Source organism: Ictidomys tridecemlineatus, unplaced genomic scaffold (assembly GCF_052094955.1).
Source record: "Ictidomys tridecemlineatus isolate mIctTri1 unplaced genomic scaffold, mIctTri1.hap1 Scaffold_665, whole genome shotgun sequence".
Taxonomy (NCBI): Eukaryota; Metazoa; Chordata; class Mammalia; order Rodentia; family Sciuridae; genus Ictidomys; species Ictidomys tridecemlineatus.
Window position 1 is genome coordinate 154021 of NW_027524667.1, and position 22879 is coordinate 176899.

Below are 22879 nucleotides of genomic sequence, written 5' to 3' on the forward strand. Positions count from 1 at the left end.
AGTAAAAATTGTCATGACACAGCATAAGCCCAGCAGGAAGCCTACTGTGTGACATCTAGATCCATATTCATAATGGAGGAATTATTTCATTGGATTTTTTTTCTTTGATAGCTTCAACAGTGGAATGTGTGATTGGCATGTGAGTTGGAGTGTGCATAGGCTTGTAGAGTGAGTTTGTAGATTTGTAAAATAGGCATTGCATTTCATCACAGAGCTCTTTCCTACCTAATGTCTCTACAGCTTTTTAAAGCATATGTTTTTATTGTAAAATCAAGTCACTTGATTTCCCATCAGAAGGGATCTCACCCCAGAATTCTCCCTAGAAGCCTAGGGCCCTGTCACAGGGAAGAGTAGGGAAACAGAGTCCCCCCATTGTGAGGGTCTCTCAATGGAGAGTAAAAGGGAAAACAAGAATAGAATCAAAAGGACAAGATTTATGTGTAAAGACTAATCTTTTGAACAAGTATTTTGAGAATAAAATAACAAATTAATTCTTAATTCTGACCCACCAGCTACATGTCTAAGAACTCAGAGAAAGAAGCCTCTGAGCCGAGGCATAGACAAGATGGAGAAGTTTGCTATCCCTTAGTTGGAAGATGAGCTTTCATAGTTTAAAGATGGAGAATTATACAGGAAGAAATGTATTCCTAAAAATGTCAAGAGATAGTCCACAAAGGATAATGTTAAATATATTCTTTCATATGTGAGCTAGTTACACAAAGTAAATATAAATTTGGAAAGGTCAGTTTATAAAAAATTAGACTGTGGAGTATGAGATTCAAAAATATATTTTACTAAAAAGAATATTTTCTACCTACCACACATACATACATACATTTAATATGATGTAGAGAAAGGCTGAATGCTCAAGTCTCAATGTATTTAATCTACATTAAGAGATATATTTCATGATGTTTTATACATCTTTCTTATTATTAGAAAATAAGAGTATGTGTTTGTTTATTATATATGTTCATTTACTATACTTTTAATGGAGTATAATTCTTATTGAAAAATTGTGTTATTACCTATATATATTACCACCACTGTTTCAGGTACAATGTATCCAAAATGAATTTTGGGGAGATTTTTCTAAAACAATGCATAGTTTTACTGGTTATACATTCTGCTGCAATTAAATATTATCAACTATCTTATGCTTTGTTTTTTTAAAGTAAAAGAGTTTTCAGCAGAATGTGTATACAAGCTTTTCCTAGTGGAGCCTCTTAAATTTAATGGTGGAAGGGAAAGAGAAAAGAAAATCAAATGTATAATGTAACTCTGTCAAGTTTAATCTATCAGACAAGTAGTCTTTGGAATAACAATTTCCTAATAATCATTTTCTCTTTTCTGGCTTAATCTCATTTTAGTCTTATTCATAATGCAAACTTTTATTTATGTAGTTTTGGACTGAATAGTTTTTTTTTTTGAATTCCTGAAAAACCTTAAACCCAAACCATAAAGAAAATTATTGTCTTTTTTTTTGGTCTAAATCCCACAGTTTAATAAACAGTATCTGAAATCCTTTCATAATAAGTCTAGAGAAAATTATGGCTCTTCATAACTTGAAAGTATTAATATTCAAAATGGAAAATCTGGTTGTGCTTGTTAGAGTTATCTTGAAATGAGTATTCTTAAAGGAATGAGATACTAATTCTCCCACTTTATTAATGTTCCTCTGTAATTTTGAATGATTTTTGTCCCACTGAGTGGCTGTTATGTAATGGATTCTTTTATCTTCAGATGTTATTTCCACAAATCATAGTTATCATTCCCAACTCAGGGCAGACTTTTTATTTGTTCCTGTCGTTCCTTTATGCTTCTTTACTGGAATTCAGGAGATTTTCTAAGCAATGTAATCTCTTGCCACTATACTTTGTGCTTACAATAATGTAGACAATTCTGTGAAAATGAGAAGGTTTAGCCTGACTCCAGTATGCTCACGCAATATGTACCACTTAATCTCAGACCTGTATTCAGGAACAGCTGCATGGTACCATTAGCCCTAAGCTGCTAAGCAAACCCCAACTCAACAATTGTCAGAACTACAGACCAGAGTTAAGTACAATCTCAACCATTTATTTATCCTCTCATCGTTCAGGAATGGAAAGGAAATATTACAATACTTTTAAGTGAGCAATACTTTTAATGTATATTACTGTGATGTGACCATCTGTTCATACAGCCAACTCTTGATTATCTGAGGTGAGAGTCCTGGAATAGGAGGCATTATTTAAGTGCATGCATAATCGCCATTTCTGCAAACAGCTCCAGCAAACCGTTTACCAAAGAGTGAAACATATAGCTGTTCCTCTTCCTTTTACTCCTCATTCTTACCTTCTGATAGAGATGCTAAATAGCAGTAAATTACATGAAGAGGGGAAAATCCTGAAAAATCTGCAAAGGGATCACCCAATTCTTGAATCAAGAGTTGACTGAACTACACCATCTCATTAGACTTCTTGAACCTAAACAGGTTTTTTTTAAATACATATTTATATATGCCAAAAGTATGCAGCTGGGAACGTTTGCCATGTTTTTCTCCATATACTGTGACTGAGCAAATATCATTCTATAATGCTGTATGATTTTCCTGTGTAGGCTGAACCAGGGCTTCCTGGGCTTCCTGGACTTCCAGGGATAAACGTAAATACTGCACTGATAGTCTTGATTTCATAGAACTGTAATTATCAGAGTCCCCCAAATAGGGGGAAAATGAACACTAAAAAGTATAATGCTGTTATTTACTCCACAACCATCTCAACCAATTAAGTTTTTTAAATTAAGAATTGAGCACGGGGATTTAAAGTTTGCCATTGCTCTCTGAACTATGTTTTTCACTATTTAACCTATCATTCCCCTTACATAATTGTAAATGCCACTTTACTTCAAAACATAAATTCTGTAAAGTCTAGAATGCCTCTTTACCTTCACATTTTAAGTTCATTCTTAAGATCCTATCAGATTTTGACCAGAATTGAAGTCTTAACATCCCTATAAATCAAACATTTAGGCAGCTGTTTTTATGATTCACTCACTATAATAATCCCTCTAAAATGTTTGGACTCCTACTTCCTGTCAATAATTCTCTGTGCAAAGTACAAATCAAATTGTTTAAAAGTTTTCATGTAGCAATTGACAAGATGTAAAGCTCTGCTCCCTTAGTTGTAGTGACTCCTTTAAAATCAGCTTATTAAAAAAAATCTATTTTAGAACTATTTGATAGGGGAGCATGATGCCAGCATGTTTTTCCTTACATGGTTCTGTTCCAAAGGTTTAGCATGCATTAGTCCAAACCAAAATTATTATTTCTACTTTCAGTGTGAGGGTTCTGTATACTGTTTTATGAACATTCTGCTTAGAGTTTATAAAATAAAAAAAATATTATTTTAGATTAGATGGAATTTTTGAACTCCAAGAGATCATGTGGCATAATATGTAATATTTTATGAGTCTAGTGTCTCTTCTAGTTGGCACTCAAATTTTGGTTTTGGTTTCTTTTTTGATGTGTCCAGATTAGTATCCAGAAAGTTCAGATGTCCTTTTCATATATGTAAAGGTATATTAAAGAAGTCTTTGATTTCTTCAGTGAAGTGAATTTAACTTTTTGGGTAAACTGTTGTCAGAGGATTTTTTGGTATTTAGCAAAAATAAGTTCATAAATTAATATGCAATTTCATATTGCAGAGTTAATTTATGGTAGTTCTTTACAGCCTTCCATTCATTAATAATGACAGATTTTTATAAATGATTATAAGATCATAAATTTTTGGATAGATTTAAGAAACTGATAGTTGATATTAATTAAAAAGAACCTGGTAGCATTATAAATCATTATAAAGGCATTAAAAGGAGGAGCATTTGGAAGAGGCAGGCAGAGCCCCTTCAGCAAGTGCTCTGGGTTAGCAGGGCTGTGCTGCTAGCATGGCTCGTCTGACAGGAGCCTTGGTGCATTGAAATCCAGTTGTCCCTTCTTCTGAGCTTGCAACACATTCTGGGTAAAAGAAAGAACATGAGAATAAAGGATTCTTTTTTTCCCTCCAAAGTAAAATATATATACATATTTATTGTATACAATTACCCATGTTAATATATTATATATAAATGTGTATATACATATACATTTATACACACATATGTATGTATGTATATGATCTTTATTACTACTATTTGATATAACTATTTTAATGTTATATTTCTATCATGAACCATATTCCAATGGACCTTTGGCATTTTCCTAGTCATTTGAAGACTAGTATGAATGTTTTGAACTTTTTCAGATTGGGATGGTAGTTGGTGATTTGCTACCTCCAGTAAATTGCATTTACAAGGTCACAGGAAATTGCTAGCCATACTAATTCTGATATTTTCTTTGTTTTTCTATCCCTTGCTAGTAACTATAGTAAGAAGCTATTACTCAACAAAAACTCTTTTTATTATTCACTAGAGATTTTTTTAAATGTATTTATCAAGTACCATTTGGGTGACTATTCCGTGTTTGATTTAAATCCCAGGTTCTGTTTCTGTTTTAATAATTTTGTCTTCTCCCTCTAATTCAAATGAGAGGTATGCTTGCCTTAAAATGTAGTAAGTGCCAAGTGTAAATAAGTAATTTTGAAAAGTAGACACTTTAAGAACACATTAAGGTCATTAGTATTTACTAGATATTAATAAATGTTGAATTTAAAAAGTATAATCTTATGATACAGTTTCATTAACTTGGGCTGTTCTTTATTCTTTTAATTTACCTTACCCCTAATTAGAACAGTTAACCATGATTTCATAGTTTAAAAGAGTAAGAGGATTTCAAAGATGAAACCATTATGTATGGATATAGAATGTGTGGTAGCAGGAACATTAGTCATAATCTTGCTAGACTTGTGTGTTTATTTATGCTTTGGAAATACTTCCTGTTGCTATTCATCTCCTTATCTGCTTGTACTACAGAGGGCATGTAAATGCCATCCGTTATTTCTAAGACATTGAGGAAACCAGCCATGACATACCAGAGAAGCTTTGATTCACCACCTGTTGCTCTCGGGGAATGTTTGGAAACTTAATGAGCATCCACATGCCTTCCACAGCTCTCAGGAAATGAGCAAAGTACCTAAATACAGACAGCAGACTCATCCATCTATCACCTCAAGGTCCCACTCAGAGGAAAGTGCTAACATCATAGGCATACAGTGTAAAAGTCACTAAGAGCAGGCGTAACTTAATTTCCAACTTCTCTTAAGCTTCCTGTACAAGTATTTGAAAGTCTTCTTACCATGTGGAAGACATTTGGAATTCCTATTTCATGCATTCATGGTTCATATAGTGTCAAGATGTTCAGCTGGGAAAATTAAATTAAGTACAATGTACCATGCACACATCTATCTTCTGGAATAAGACTTGAGCTCAGAAAATTAGTTGTATGAAAAAGTCTTCAAATATTTTAAAGGGTAAAATTTAGTATCACTAGCTTTTCAAATATCAAAGGATAAGATTCTAAATACCAAAGTTTTTGTTTCATTCCCTACACATATTTTTTTTTCATGTAAATACATGGCTCACCCCTTCATATGGTTACATTTCTCCAGTACTTAAGTAGTATAGACCAGCAACTTCAGAACAAACAACCAGTGTGCAGATCCTGGTTCTCCCCCTTACCAGTGTATGATCTGGGGAAAGTTCTGTAATCTCTCTAAGCTTTACATTTCCTTTTAAGATGCAAATCATCATTGATGACAATACAGAAAACTGTGAGAATTAAATGAATTAATATATGTACAGCTCTGAAAGTATCACCAAGCACATAGTGAATGCAATATAAATGTTGGCTATTGTTATTTTTCTTGGGGAAATGGGGAACAATGACTGTGTATCTATCTGTTCTATATGATATTTTATCGTGTGAATAATATTAACCTATAGAATATACAGCCATTTATATTCTATGCTAATAGATGTAAACTGAAAACTCCTTTGCAGTGATAGGTTAACATGACCTTCAGAGCAGTAAGACACACAATTTCTACTAACACATGATGTCATACCACTACCCTTTCCTATTAGTGAAGTGTATTCTAGAAATAAGGAACAAAAGGGCACATGACTCAAGGGATAAGACATGACACTATCAAAGTTCCCCTCTGACACTGTTCACAGGTAGAGCAAATGTAAAACTTGACACATACTGTAATGATGAAAATACTTCAGTGATGCTCAACCCAAGGTATTGTTCACAAATACTGATTTTCTATGCTTACTTTTTTTCTTTCAGCATATACTACCAGTTTATCTCACCCAGGAAGTCAATTATGGGGGAAAATTATATATATATACATATACATATACATATACATATATATGGCAAGGGAGATATAATACATTTTTTAAAATGACATCAAATCAGAAAAACAAATCATTTAGTGGCAATGAAATTTTTACAGTGTATCAGCCCTCTAAGCTTGATGGTTTTACTCTGGCTTCCACATCAGTGACAATTTGACATTTAGATCAAGACCTTGAGGACTGGGGGCGGGGGGGGTCTGAGACAGTCACTAACTCTTTATACCATGTCATATGAAATCAACTTTGACATGAAAGCATATGAAATCTAACTTTGACAGGTGGCAGAAACATTCACTTTGGCATTCTTAAGTATAGTGCTCAGTAATCTAAACAGAAATGTATTTTCTAAATCCACTGAAGGCAAGGATCCTTCCTTTAAAACATTAAAAAATAGCAGAGGAAAATTTTGAAAGTTCTATAGGATATGGAGTGAATTCCTAGAAGAGAAAAAAAAGAAAAAGAATACTAGTTAAAATAATAACATTGAGTTATTGCTACTTACAATTACTTTCTGCTTGCACAAAGTTCATCTGAGAAGTTGAGTAATTTAGAGTCCAATTAGGAAACTCATTCAACCAGAAATCAGAGATTTTTAGCAGCATAATGAAACCTTCACTAAACACACTGAATGTGCTTTCATGATGTAATCCTGTTTTAAGAAACAAAAAGTTATATTTTCTGGGTTTTAAATAAATATGCTATTATAGTTCATTTCTGACAAAGCCACCAGGATGTTTTAATTTATACTCAAATTTGATCCTTAAGGGAAATAAGTATTTTAAGGACAGATTCTACTTCCTCATTTTTTTCTCAATAATTTTATAAATCAATCATTACTCCAACTGGATGCCTAGAGGTTCTTATTACAACAAATGTTATTGCTGTAATCCTCACAAGCAGGTATCATGCTGACTTGAATTCTAATTAGCCTTTAAGCAAGAAGACTATTGTTTGGTTAATGCATTCAGTGTCAAGACACATTAATCAAAATTATTGGTGATGCTTTTAGCACCCAGGCAACTCAGTACATATATGTCAAGCCCCGTTGTACTATTTTTTGGGCAATGAAAATAAAGTTGGATCTGCTTGGAAATAATAAATATCATGGAAAATATGTCTTGATTTAAGCTGGTATATTACAGAATTTTTCAGACAGGTTAAAAAATAATATTTTTTGATGGATATGGTAAATTCTTCTTGTAGCTTTCTATGTGTACATATTATCAACTAATAAAAGAAAAGGGAGACAGAAACAGAGATATACCCTAATGAAATACCCTAACTCACAATGAAACTATTTTTTGGTATGGACATAGAATGATTTTTAAAATACGGTACATATTAGTTACTGTGACTTACATTCACTGAGTTTAATACTACAAGGTGAAAGTAGTGGCTGCCCAGTTGGTTAGCTGTAGTTGATAAGACCAGTGTGAAACCAATAGGCCTTCCATGATTGGTCACATGAAGAGGCATCTCTAATTTCACTAATGTTTTAGGTTGTTGTTGTGTTTTGTTTTGTTTTTTAGACTTGGTTTGGTATTTTTACACATCTTGGCTATTAAAATTAGACTTGATTCAAATTAACACCCTGTGTCAAATCATCCTATTTCTTGCTGCTACTCCCAACAGTTGACTATCAGGCCTCTGTTGTGCATCAGCCTAAGTTAAGAGCATTTCCTCTGCTCTACCTTAACACCAGTTTAGATGCCAAAATCATAGCTACCTCATTATTCATCTTTTCTACCTGCTCAGCCCAAGGAAGTATGCTAATCTTGGTACTGAGACCTATTTTTTTTAAGTGATTGATAGATAAAAACTCATGAAATAACTCGAGAAGAAATTAGGTGCAATATCCAGAACAAGACAGAAAGTTAGACCAAATTTTCTTTTATTTGGAATTTCCTGCCATATTAGTCCCATTGCACTAAAACCAGCAGAACTGAGATTTCTGATTCTCTGAGAGTCACTTAGTTATCTGTTAACATGTGGCTGAAGTAGCAGAACAGAGTATCATCTGTTCATTGTGGCTTAGGAATTAAAATTTTAGTTGTGTTAATGGTTCTGATAAATAATGTATATCTTTTATTCCCAGTTTGGTTAAATCAGTTCTCTGCTTACTTAGAGTTAGATAATATATTGTTTATATTTTTGTTTGCTCCAAGAATAAATTCAACTGGACTTTTCCTGGACCATAAAACAGCAACATAAAAAGGAAGCAGATTAAATCTGGATTCCATGGTTATGGTAATGGAGAGAGGAACAGGAATCCTTAAGATGGAGAAGTTCCTTTCCACTTCTTCTCCCCCCTCTTCTCCTCTTTCACCTCCCTTCCCTATATTCCTCCACTGCTCCTTCTCCTCTTCCTTCTCCCCTCTTTTTTCTGTTCTCTCCCCTTTTAGTTGGATGTGAAGTTTGCAAGCAAAGACTTTGAATTCGGTTTCCTTCACTCTTCCATTCCCCTCCACACGCAGTCAGCATCACCAGTGTAAGAATAGACCTCGTCCTCTTGTTAATCTCACTAGTAGCAAAAGTAAAAACCTCCAATGCTGCCTAATGTGAGAGGATGAGTTTATAGAAAGATGGAAAAAAGTGCAACAAATATGATGTCTGTAATCATATTTCTATTTATAAACACATATACCTCTCTGTGTGAAGCTAGAGGGAAATAGATTAAAGAGGCTCTGAAAAAATTGGTACCCTGCTTATTCTGATGCTGTTTATTGTAACCCTGGTATGCATAACAGGCCAGATGTTTAAAACCTCTGCCTTTCCCCCATTTATCTTGAACATTTTTGTTATTTTCTTTTTAAAAAGAAAAAGCACTAAGAGTTCATTAACTTAAAAAATTAATAATTTCAGAAAATATCATATTCAGTTGTTTTATTTTAATGGTCGAGCTGTTGTGCTTACTGTTTGCTGTTTAAGTCTATACTTCCCTAATTAAGATTGCCAGCCCCTGTCCTCTTCAGAGGATCTTCACTTTAAGGTCCTATGTTATTCCTAAAATGATTAAGTGAAATTAGAAATTGGATTTTCTAATTCAGCAATTGCCTAGTTTGAAAAACCCTCTAATTTATATTTTTCTTCATTAAAAGTAATGTCAGAGTTTAATTCCATTATAGTTCGGATTTCCTCTGTTGTATTCTCCCCACTTTGTCTACTCAGATGAATACATGTGAATAAGTTTCAATTTAGCATTCTTCTATTTTGTATTCATTCAATGAGATTAAATATGCAAAACAGCTTTTAGAATCATTATATATTCCAGTATAAATTGTTATTTTTCTTGTTTGTTGCTCTGCAGACATGTATGTAATATTGTTCTGGTATATTCTGATTTTTCTCTAAATATGATTATTCCAAAGTGCTATGACTTTGAATCATTTCAGCTTCTTATTTTTTCCCATGACCTTCTCCTTTGTCTATCCTGCAAATTAGGAATTGTGACTAGAGCAGAAGAGTCATTTGCTTAATTTTTATATCACAAGAAAGTATTTACATAATTTTAGATTGTCATTGTCCTTCTCTAGAGAGTTTAGGAAATTCTAGAACATTTACACTATACATCACTCCTCCACAAAGGAACAAGATTTGTTTGAAAGGATTACATTTATTTAGGGAAATTCAATGGGTATGATTCTTATCCTCCTGTATTAAAAGAAAGACAACTCACTCTTAGTAAACCTGTCTCTTCTACCTTACATGGTTCTGATATGTTTTAAACTTCTTTTGGTTTTGCAATCTTAAATGCCTTGGCAGGTGGGTTCTGTCTCATAAAATGATATGTTCACATGAGAAAATTTAGGATTACTTCTTGAAAGAAATTGAAGAGGTATTGAGCATGTTCCTAGTATGGTTGAAGGTGTTAAGAGATTACTTTTAGGTGATGTACCAGTTAGGATACATAAATGTTGGAATATTAGCTAATATTAATGATAACTAACATATTTGGGCCCATAAAGAAAAAAAATAATAGGTATATGATGTGCACTTTATTCTGGGGAGGATGCTGTGTTGTGCTCACATTATCCTACAGTAAGTCTTGACTAAGCACCCTTTGGTGAAGCCAGAATCTTCCATTTCTTGGCTTCAAAGACTCCAGTTTGCAAACGTCAGACTTCATCTCTACGCTCCACTTCTGCACCTACAGTTCTCAAACACTCAGTCTGAGAACCCCTGTACTCTGCTAAAGAGCTTTTGTTTAGGTAGGTTTTATTTATTGAATTTCTGTTAGAAAATTTTATTATATTAAATAACATTTTATTAAATATAGCAGAATTTTTCAAAATGAGACTGAAAAATGTTTCTTAAGGAGAATAATGTTGGTATGCTTTTTTTTGAGGGGGACTGTCTGGCTTCATGGAATCTCACATCTGCTTCTAAAGTCAGTCTGTTCAGTTAGCTGTTCTGGCTGATGTATATGAAGAAAAAACAGCCTCATAGTGATATGTAATTGGACACAAGAAGGTTATTTCAATAGCCTATTAGATTACTGTTGATATTCTTTGCTACTTCCAAACTTCATAGTGACAGTTTCTTAAACATTAAGTGCAGTATAAAATATAAAACCATATCATGAAATTTTCATAATTTGCATTCATAAGGGAATGAAAATAGAAAAGCAAATGATGTCTTTGTACTATTATGAAAATAGTTTGACCTTTAGGATTCCCTGAAAAGGTCCAGAGCATACTTTGAGAACCTCTGCTATAAGTTTAGGGAGATAAGAAATAGTCCAAATATCTCAAGATCACAAGTAGACATACTCATGCCATGTTTACATTAATAACTGGTTTTGAAGCCTGAGAGAGAAAAAGATACCAATAATTAGCTCCTTCCTGTCCCCCCAAGACACAGAGAAAATGGAGGGTATGTCCTTAAAGTGACTTAAAGCTCTGGAAATAACTGGACTTAAAACTGAGATCCTAAAAGTATGCTATTTGACTCCTTGAATAAAGTAATATAAGAATATGAATCTCAGAATATATCAATATGGAATGATCAGATAAAAATGGTCATAATCAAAGCCTATAAAATTAGCAAATATTAATAGTGATAAAATCGTCAGTACTATCAAATGCATTCTAATTTTATATCTTGAAATAAAAATTTACTCCTGAACATTCTATTTATAGGAATTTTTTATATTCTAAGAAAAATTTAATATATGTTCTGTTTCCAAAAATGATGAAAAAACACTTGTCTCAGAACACTGAGGTCACAAAGCCTTACTTATTTGTGAATTATGTAACTGCATGCTTCACCTTTTTATAAACTAAACACTAACCTAAATGAGAAATATGTTTCCACAGCATTTACTTTTCTTCTTCTTTTCTATTAGTATGTGTTAAGGGGGCTACAACTATTTGATATGCTAAACAGATCATTTTATTTCTCCTTGAAGATATGTAAGGTTCCCTTCTAATCTGAAATTTTCAACCTATTAGAGTGTATAATTTTCAACCTATTAGATTGTATCACATGTTCATGACAGTAAGTCTTTATTAATGAATTTATTGTGGACTTCAGTGAGCATTTTTTTAGAAAACGAGGGAATATTTATTTGTATATATCATTTTATTAGAAATATTTTACTTTTAAATGCATGTATTGTTTTTTGTTTGTGAAATAAGCTAAACTCTCTTAATAGAAGTATAATGGTAATCATTTATTTTTTTCTGAATAGAGTTTATATTTTTATTTTGAACTATGAAGAGATCCACCCAAAATGATTTGTTCTAGTTCTCCATTCCATTAGATGGAAGACAATGGGATACGTAGAGTAGTTGTAAAAGGTTTGTAGGCAATAAACCTAAAACATTAGTGTTCCACCTAATTTTCTTAGATTAGTACCAGGAGCACCTAGGTCAGAATAAATCTGTTTGAGCTGTGTATCAACATGCATTTTGTGGCATGATAGCCTTTGTTCCCCACCCAGTACCCCACATTTTGCACAGTAGATTTTAAAATTTACTTGTTTGAAATATATTACATAACATTTTAACATGTCTTCTAGAACATCCTCTCAGTACTTTTATGCTTAGCTCCAAGTATCATAAGATCAAGGTTGAAATATTGCTGCATTAGGAAAACATCAAGTGTATCAAACAACATGAACAACTATTCCAGAACAAATCCAAGGGGCAGGGAGTAAATATGGGAACAAAGCCATTATAGGTTTGCTTGAAATTTTTGGTATAGGTTTTAGGTAGTTGGACCTTGAGCTTTCATAGTTAAAAAGAAAATAAAACTTAATATTTATTCAAGACAATGTGAATACTGGTTCAGGTTTTTGTTATTGTTCTTCTTCTAATTTTTGACACCAAATATGTGGTGTCTTTTCCAACACCAGTTTTCCAGCTTTCTGACATGAACAATTTGATCCTATTTTGACACTACTCTAATTAGTACCAGACCCCACACATCTAAGGACTCAGTCCCACAAGAGTGACCTCATTTCCCTTTGCCAGTAACAGGTATGAAATTCCCAGGTTACTGGCACTTACATCTGACTTACTGCAAACTTACAGGTTCTCACAATACCCCATTCAGTTTTGCTAATTTGCTAGAATGACTCACAGAACTGGGGAAAATGCTATACTTACTATTTCAGTTTATTATAAAGGGTAAAAGGAATAGCCAGGTGAATAGTACAGAAGCAAGATCTAGAAGAGTCCTGAGCTCAAAAAGCCTCTTCCCTGTGGAGTTGGAATGGTCTACCCTCCTGGCATTAAATGTGTTCACCAGCTTGGAAGCTCTTAGGTCCCTGCTGTTTGGGGGTTTTAATGAGCTTCCATTAAATGGGCATGATCTATGAAGTCACTGGCCTTTGGTGATTGAACTCAATCTCCAGACATCTGCCCCTGATGGAGATCAGGAGGTACAGCAGTAAGTTCCAACCCTCTAATCACAGGGTTGGTTCCTCTGGCAGTCAAATCTCCATCTTGAAGCTAATTAGGGGCCCAACAAGAGTCATCTCATTTGCATAAAATCAGGTATAGTTGGAAGAGACTGTTAAGAGTAACAAATGTCCCTTGCCTCTATCATTAAGAATATCCACAGAATATTCTTAAATATTCACAGAATATTTAAGAGATCTGTGCCTAGAGTTGGGGTCCAGGACTAAATGTAGGTCCAATTACACCACAACTGGAGTTTCTACAGATGATGGAAATAATGATTCTGTCGCTATGACAAGGAAGATTTTTATCTTTCGTGCTCTCCATTCCTGAGTCTCTTCCCTAGCTATATATATCATGACAGTTGTATATTGCTGCCTACCTTCTTACCCTAAAATTTAGTACTTTAAAACAATGTATATTAATTATCTCACAGTTTCTGAGGGACTATAATTCAAGCACAGAACGGCTAGATGTCTTTGGCTCACTGTGAAGTTGCAGTGAAGTAGTCAGCAAGACTGTGTCTTACAGAATATTCTACAAGGCTGGGGCATCCTCGACCAAATTCGCATGTGTGGTTGTTGGCTGGTGTCATTCTATAGTGTGGGCCTCTCTAAAGGGCTGCTCACAATAAGGTAGCTTCCTTCCCCAAAGCAAGAGATCCAAGTGAGAAAAAACAAGAGAGGTTCCCCAAGTGGAAGCCACCTCTGTCTTTTTACAGCTTATACTATCCCATCACTTCTTCATGTTCATAGCTGTGAGTCAGTAAATCTGGTCATACTCAAGGGGAGGGAATTACACAAGGGCAGATACACAGGAGTAGGATCAATGAAGCCCATCTTAGAGGACACCTACCACATCCACCGAATCACAACAGGTCTTAATTTGGTAAGTGATTAAAAAAAAAAAACATTGGAAAAGAGATGAGGGAAAATAAAAGGTGAAACAATTGATCTAATTTTCCAGAATATTTCTCAAAGAGTTTTCATTAGATTAAAACCAGTTCTGATTAATTTTATAGACAGTAACTTTATCTCAGCAAAACTGTGGTATACTTTCAAGGATACCAAAGGGAGGAAATGAATTTAGCTTTATTTACTGTCAAATTAACAATGATCTTGTATGCCCATCTTTTCAAAGGGAGAACCAGGTTTCATTGGTCCTCAGGGGGAACCAGGCTTACCAGTATTACCAGGAACAAAAGTAAGTGGAGTCTTTTCTTCTGCTGCTTTTTTTTTAAATTTTTGTCATACTTGTTGAAAGAGGTGACCAGATATTTCTGTCTTAAGAAATAAAGCAGTCTAATGTGCCATTAATGGCACTTCTAGAGAGATCACCATTACTAAATAGAGCAAAGGAAAGTTAATTCTAGAAACCCTTAAGCAAGACAACAGACTTGTGGAATGTATTGTTAACTTGTCCTCCAGATCCCTCCTAAATTGTTATGATGCTATTAACCTTCTGGCCTTATGGAACAGTAGAGGAACTGTGAAGAGGAGGGAGATAACTCATTAACTCCTGCTGCTTATCACCCACTTTAGGATACACTTGTAAATCAAACATTATTACTATTACCATCACTCCCTAGATTTCAGAGGCAAGTACAGATGTCATATAGATTTCTAAGTGCTTTTTTCCCAAAAGGCTCCACCCTGAATGATAACTGCAGAAATATTCTGTAATGAAAACCATCTCATGCTCCTTGACATGGCATCCATAGACAGGACTCTAAAAATCAAAAGGTTTATATGGTGCTGCAGAGACAATCAGACCCAGGATTCTCTTTATCTACCCAGTAAGACATGAAAAAAAGTTCAGCTCTGATGATAGAACTGGACTCATGACAGACCCATGAATCAAAAGGGAGGTGGGAAATGACATCAAACTACATTCTTTTATTTTTATACCACTTTTATATAGTCTTTGCCTCAATGCATATTGTGTTCCCCAGAAGTAAGCCAGGGATGATTTCCAAGAGTTAAAGAAATATGTTCATGGTCTGTTCTGACAGGACTAGTCCTCATTTCCGCTGGTCAAGTAAAAATAACTCTAATCCTCATACATGGAAACTATATGTGGCCAAAGGGGGTCTGAAACTCAGTGGAATTATGCAAAATTGTTATTTTCTTAAGAAATTTTTTTGCCACATAATGAGCTGTAAGGCTTATTAGTGAAGTATGAGGAATGCCTGTTTTAGCCTGAACAGATTCACACAAGAAAAGCCTTTCTGAAGAAAAAGAGAGAAAGCAAGAGAATAATAAGCATTCCCTTTTGATCTAAGAACTGCTGTGTGTTAGGGGAGGAAAGGAAGCAGCCTTGAAGATGAGCAGGACACACACAGAGGAGGGCTGGTCACTGTAGGAGAAAACCAGAATGGACTGCATCTGTAAGTGCTGGTGCACTTTGTTTATATACATGAGAAAATTAAAGAAACCCAGGCAGTAGAGAGTGGAGTCGATCTCTAAGTATCTCTTCTTTACTTAACTGATCATAAATTACTCTACAGTTTCAAATTTAAAAAAAAAAGATCCAGACATGAAGAACCTAGCATGATTCTATAGACCATATACTTCATGACAGATACTACTCTGAACCCCAAGTAAAAGAATGTGCTGTCCTTGTTTGGGTTCACAAGCAGAGCTGTGGATAGGAAATTTCTTTCATTAGAAATATTTTGAAGTTAATTGACAACTGAAATGCCTGTCTTGAGCTCAATATCAAGGGTAAGAGTCATGATTATGTTAAAATCTCAATCCAACAGTACTCTTTTCTACTCTTACAGCCAGTCTGGATTCAGACTTAAAAAATAAAATAAGATCGCATTTTTTACTCCAAACACCAGCAAAGAGAAATCATAGTGACTATTTTAGAATACTCTGAGTAAGATCGTGTATTTATTAAGTCAGTGAAGTTTTTCCAGAATTTTTTGTTTGTTTGTTTTTTTGGTATTGAGAAAGAGGAGTCAATGCAACAAAAACATACTCTCCCCTTCTAAAGCTTGCATCCACTGTGGGTGAGGAAGGGGGCAGAAGTAGAAAAAGAAATAAACAAACAAATAGTATTTCAGGCAATGATGGGAAACTAGTTAGGGGCATTGTGATTTAAAAAAGAAAAAAAAGAAAAAAAAAGTGATTCCATGTAAAGATATGTAGGCTTCACTACCATAGGAAACTGCAAATGCATTGATTTTTTTTAGGTTTTTATTTTTCCCTAAGATAATCTTATAGTTAATTTTTAAAAGAGTTATTCTGTAATTTTTAAAGTAAAATATTGAGAAATATCAAATACTGCCATTTAAAAAAATAAAAATTCCATATGCTAAGAGAAGTCCTTCAGTCTCACTCTATTACAGAGGGATCAAAAAGAGAAAAACAGAAGGAAGTCCCTTGGCTTCTGGACCATCTTTGGTATCTTCTGTGTCCAGGCAAGCCCCTGTGGCCTTTTTCTCAGCCTCCCATCTTCACACCCTCCTCTGTTGCTGCTCAGACACCTACTGAGTCTTGCATTCCTGCCTCACATCACCTGCAAAACCACAAAGGCTTCCCAAAGTGGGCATGATGCAGAAAAGGATTTCTGAATTTGAAGCCCTGTCAATCCTTCTTTCTTATCCTTTCCAAAATGAATCAGTTTCTTCAGTGAGGAAGGCAACTCTTCCATAACACACCATCCACTCTCTGATTTCCAAGTCTGATTATTGAAATTCTACCCATCTTGTAGGAAACAAAACAGTCTCTAGCAAACATAAAATGGCACCATCTTTGGCAAGACTTAAAAACATTCATATTTTTAACCCAGGATTTCCCCAACTAGTAATTTATCTTATGAAAATGATTAGAGAATATATAAAAATTGGTATACAATTATGCAAAAATTGAAGATTGAGCGTAATCAGTTTTAAATTTCAGCTCTTCTTCTTTAACAGCTTTATTACTTTGGGCAACAGCTCTCATTTTTTGTTTCTTTGTCTGTTGAATGTGAATATCTGTCTTGTTTGTCTTGAGAATTAAACAGGTTAATGCATGTAAAGTATTTTGTGCAGTTCCTGCCCTCATCAGTGGTTATAGAGTAAGCCCTATTGACCTTTTAGGATGTGATTTGAGTCTTACCTCCAGAGAGCCAGTCAACTAAGGTTCAGTGATGTTTCCTCTTCTGTCACATAGAGCCTTGTATTACTCCTTAATTATTAATGGGTTTGTTCTTGTGGATCTTGTCTAATTAGGTCACTGTCTCCTAGAGGACAATAAGCATCTTTAGACTTCACAGAGCTACTAATATTTGAAAAAGCTAAAATTCTTCTGTCTTACACCATTCTGAAATTTTGAGATCATGGTAACTGAGGCCTGAAGAATTTAACAACCTTGTCCCAGAACACCAAGTTGGCAAATGACAGAGAATTAAAATCTTGCATGTTACAAAGCCTGAGAAATAACCACTATGTCATGCTTCTTGACAATAATACTTAAAAAGTGACTGCAGAATGAGAATTAATGTCAATTCCTGTCTTGAGATAGATGATAGCTTTTATCAATTCCCTTTAAAGGGCTTTCTATTTAACAACATAGACATCTGACAGGCATTTGCCTAGCCATTTGATTATGTAATGGAAATGCTGCATAATTGTATGTTAGTTTGGAGTTCTCCCGAGAGACAGAACCAAGATAGATGGAGGGATAGGAATTTATTAGGGGAATGGACTACTGTAATAAGGAGGCTAAGAAGTCCCACAATAGGCCATCAGCAGGCAGGAGGGAGTCCAGAAAGGCCAATTCTTGTGACCCAGTCCAAGTCCAAGTGCTTTAGAACCAGGGCAGCTGACTGTTTGATTCTTTAAGGCTCCAGGCCTGAGAACACAGAGAATACTGGTACATACCCTGGAGTCTGAAGGCTGAACTCTGGAGTTCTGATGTCCAAGGGCAAGAAAAGAAGGGTGTCCTTGGTCTAGGAGGGGTAGCGGGAGATTTTGCCTTTTTGTTTTGCCTAGCCCCCAGCCAAGTTGATGATGGCCATCCACATGGAAGGTAGATCTTTCCCCCTCTGTCCACTGACTTATATGCCAATCTCCTCTGGAAACCTTCTCAGACTCACCCAGAAATAATGCTTTACCAGATCTCTAGGTATTCCTTAATCCAGACACTTAAATTAACCAGCACGATTGTTTTTTATTATTAAATGAGATAATTCAGTTAGGAGATGAGAACAGTGCTGAGTACATAGTTAAGTAAATGGTGACTCTCTGCTCATTTTTATTTTATTCAATTTATTTAGTATCCACACTGACCCATCTGGGCGTGTCATTTACCTGTCTTCTAATTTGTTACAGGGTGAACGTGGGGAGGCAGGGCCTCCTGGAAGAGGTGAGCGAGGGGATCCTGGAGCCCCTGGACCAAAGGTCAGTTATGCTTACATTGAAAGAGAATACTCTTTGATTTAGGAATGCCTGCCACTTGCCTGTAGAACATTTTGTAGAAAATTCCTCAACAGGTATTAAAACAGCTAAAATTAGAAATAACTTATTGAAATGTATACTGATTGCTTGTTTTCAAAAGGGATTTTATAATTCAACTTTCCCTGTTTACTCTGTTCAGTTCAGTGAACAAATTTAATGATACATTCAAGTGTAAAGGGAGAATACTGTCATATTAACCTGTTATCCCTTGATGTGTATTAAAACCTACTGAGAAAAATCTCTGTTGGTAAGTGCTGTGTTCATTTCCATGGTAACTTGATGGAGTGTAAAACCTTGAAAATATTAGAGCTAAGGATTTGTTTACCTGTTCAATCTTGATTCATCTAAACTTCCTGCAAACTAATGTGGCCACACTTTATTTTAATAACCTATCTGAGAGCTATGGGAAACGATTTACTCTCTGATGAAAAGGAAATTTATGCAAACGAGCATTGTTGAGACTAATGAGAATTACTTACAGTACTCTTCCCATCCACTGATGGGGGAGGGCTGTTTTCAGAGTAATAATGGAATGAAGGCTGATGGAAAAACCAGGGAGCGAACTAATGATACGGTGATAATATGTGTGCTTAGTATTGTATTCACCAGCCATATACATATTGAAGCTGTTAAAATAAAGTGTTTCCCTGTTTCCTCGTTATTCTGAGTCACTGCTAATTTCCTTTTCCTGTTCTTATCTCCTCTGTCATTTTCTCTTTTCATCTTCATCTTTTCCTGTCATAGGGGAAACAAGGTGAATCAGGAACTAGAGGCCCAAAGGGGTCCAAGGTCAGTAACTGGGTAACATTTTAATGTAACTTGAGGCCTCATGATCTGTCCTTTTTGCCTTTTCCATGGAGAATCATGTTTTAGATTAAAATATTTCACACACAGAGATTGCAATAATTTTGTCCCTATGATAATATCAAAAAATTATTTTATCTTTTTGTTTTTGTATGTTCTTGTGCTGTAGGTCTTTCTTTGATAAGTTATATTTTCTTTTATTTTTAGCACTTCTTTGGGGGGAAAAGTACTTAATCATATAATCTTACTTTTCACTTCCTGCCTATATTTATGATAAATATTCAAGTTATAATTTGCCTTTAAATAAGGTGACTTCCTTCATTGCATTAAAATTTGCCCACCAATTAAATTGCTTTTCTTTGTCATGTTCATTATCTTGTCTGCAAGAACATATGTGCTGTTGGCAGAGTCATTAACAGTTAATTAAAGTACCACTGGCTGATAACATGGAAAAATGGGTACAAAATGAAGAAAGCAGAGATTAAAGATTATTAATTCTCCATTCACACAAATTACATTATTATGAATGATGTTATTAGCATTATGTGGATGGGTAAATTTATAATCCTTTTCCTTTCTTACCTTTCTTACCCATTTCATAGAGATAGGTAGAAAGACAAAAATGTTTTGAATTCCATGTAGGAAAAGGTCTCTAAATTTAAGCTGTTTTCAAGAACCTTCAAATCCATACAGTTTGAAATGTTTTTTCCAAAGTTACAGTTTGGACTAATTTTGAGGGCTTAGACTATTCATAGTGTCTTCCCAAGTGGAGTTCTGACATCATAAATAAAATTTCAGAGATTTTTATATTGGATTGAAGGGGGACGGGGAGAAAGCACTGCCCTGCCCCTGACCTTCATCCCTGCCAACCTGTTCCCACTGGCTTCTGTCCACTTCAGCACCAAGGGTTAAAATGCCTATACCTACAGATGAACTTTGCCTTAGATCTCCACCATCAAAAGGAGGTGTAGTCTGTGACCCTACCTTGATAATTCTCCCTATAATGAGCTCTCTGTTCCTCTCTGTCACAATTATCTATATGTTTCTTCTCTGAAAACAGGCAACATAACTGTTTGACTTTTTTCCCCTTTGCCCCAAATCCCTCTAACTAAAAAGAATATAACTCAGTTAGTATGACTTTGGGTGCTTTAGAAACCACTTGCTTTGTTTATGTAGATTCCATCTGGCAGAGTTACTATATAAACTATACTACTGTTCCAAGACAATAATTATCTGAAAGGGAAGTTGTGATTACCTGTAAGGTGCATGTTTTTATTTTTAAAATATTTTAAATTGTAGATGCACACAATATCTTTATTTATTTATTTTTATGTGGTGCTGAAGATTAGTTTGCCACTGAGCTACAACCCCAGCCCTGCAAGGTGCATCTTAAAAAAAAAAAGCATTTGCACTGGTGCATTGGTGGTGATTATTATTGTTTTCCACATCAGAAGTTTATATTTAAAGGGATGCACTATGGTATAAATACATCCTTAGACTTGAGAAATTTCTAACCATTGGTCCTACTACTAATTAACTTTTTTCTTTTTTAATTGGGAAGGGGTGACCGTGGTGACAAAGGAGACTCTGGAGCTCTGGGACCAAGGGTAAGTGAACCCTCTCATATCAACTTTTTTGTCCCCTACAAACTCAGACTTGATGTAGTATGTGTGTATGTGACCTTATGAGTGCCATCTGGACTAATAATGCCCAATAATAGCATTGGAGAAGGGCCACTCTAAATATTCCTGCTGCCTTCCATGCCCCCTTCTCTTTATTTTTGACTTTTGTTTCCAGGAGCAATGAGTGTGGACATTCTAGCACAAGCAGTGAGTGTGGGCATTCTAGCATGTTGCAATAAGCTTTATTGAGAAGGTGGAAAACACTTTCCCTCTGCCAAAGGAGTAATAGCAAGCCCACAGCTATACAGCTAATAGAATTTCCCATGTTTCAATTAACCTGATCATAAAGAGAGCAATAGCCCATTTGTTTAGAGTATTTTTTAAAACAGGCAGGGAATTAGGACATGACTAATGGAAATTATGTAGCAGATATAATGAGTCAAGTAGAAATCTCTTTTTGTTCCTTATTTGGCTTCGTTTTCATGGGATTCTATTCCCACTAGGAAAGCCAAGCATTTCCTATAGAACATTATTCTATCTTCTTAAGAAATGAGAAGGTATAATCTATCAGGTATAGATGAGTGGAAAGCAGATAGGAGTTTTTAAAATAAATGTGAATAAAGCTAATAAAATTTTGTAAATCACATCAGATTAGCCTGTATTTTATAATGTTCAGAAGATGATTTCAGAGTTTAAATCATAGGTCTTTCAAAAATCTTTTACCTACCACAGACAAGAAGTTAGAAGTGGTTTGCACTTGGGTCCTGGCAAGGAAGCAATGGTCAGAGAGAGTCACAAGATATTGCTTCTGTGTTTTTTTTTAATATTTATTTTTTAGTTTTAGTTGGATGAAATACCTTTATTTTATTTATATTTATGTGGTGCTGAGGATCGAACCCAGGCCCTTATATGTGCTAGGCAAGCATTCTACCACTGAGCCACAACCCCAGCCTTGCTTCTGCGTTTTCTATACTCCTGTACACCAGCCTAACTCCCATGGTGTTTCCTCAATTCATTTTTGTTATAGGGTCCACCTGGGCAAAAAGGAGATCAAGGAGCCACTGAAATCATAGACTACAATGGCAACCTCCATGAAGCCTTACAGGCAAGTGACTGCTCCCTGCCCTGAGACACAAGGAGAACAATGATGGATGCCATATAGCATACACCAGCATGAGCTCCCATACCCCTTTAATCTCAGAGCACTCCATTCCTTTAAGAACACCTGCTCCCTGTCATCTTGAGCCCATTTCTGTATCTGGCCTCAGTAATCTTCACTTCATAGGAATTTGAAATCTCTCTTTCTCTTTTTTTTTTCCTTCTACCTTCAGACATTTCTAAGCCTTATCAAGTATAAAATTTGTGTTAATTTGGTTGACTTTTACTTCTTTGCTTAAAGAGGGCGCTCTGTGGCTCTTATTTACTAAATGCATGACCTAGAACAAGTTATTTCATTTCCCTGTGCCTTGGTTTTCCCATCTATAAAATGAGCTGATATCTGCTTCATAGAGTTCCTGAACAGAGCAAATGACCTACATAGCCTATGCTTAAAACAGTGCTTAGCACCGCATAACCCCCCTGTAAGTATTTCTTACAACTGCTACTATTCAATTCTTTTCCTTCCATTAAGTCAAAAATAAACTAGATGGCTCCACCACCTTTGCTTCTTACTCCTCCTCTTCAGATTTAGACTCCTGCACTTGAGTCCGTCATTCTGTTGCAACTTCTCTTACAAAGATCAATGGTGACCTCTAGATAAAGCCCATCAT

General features: G+C 35.0%; 1 long non-coding RNA gene across 2 annotated transcripts in view; it reads left to right on the forward strand.

Annotated features, from left to right (window-relative positions):
• Positions 1–22216, forward strand: part of LOC144374371 (uncharacterized) — a 36976-nt gene extending 14760 nt beyond the window's left edge. The window contains exons 6-10 of one of the 2 annotated variants that reach the window (XR_013433803.1): positions 14379–14441; positions 18559–18627; positions 19429–19473; positions 21050–21095; positions 22138–22216. This is a non-coding gene — a long non-coding RNA (uncharacterized LOC144374371). The remainder of the gene's footprint in view (positions 1–14378; positions 14442–18558; positions 18628–19428; positions 19474–21049; positions 21096–22137) is intronic. The other variant, XR_013433804.1, reaches the window with a different exon arrangement.
• The last annotated feature ends 663 nt before the right edge of the window (positions 22217–22879 follow it).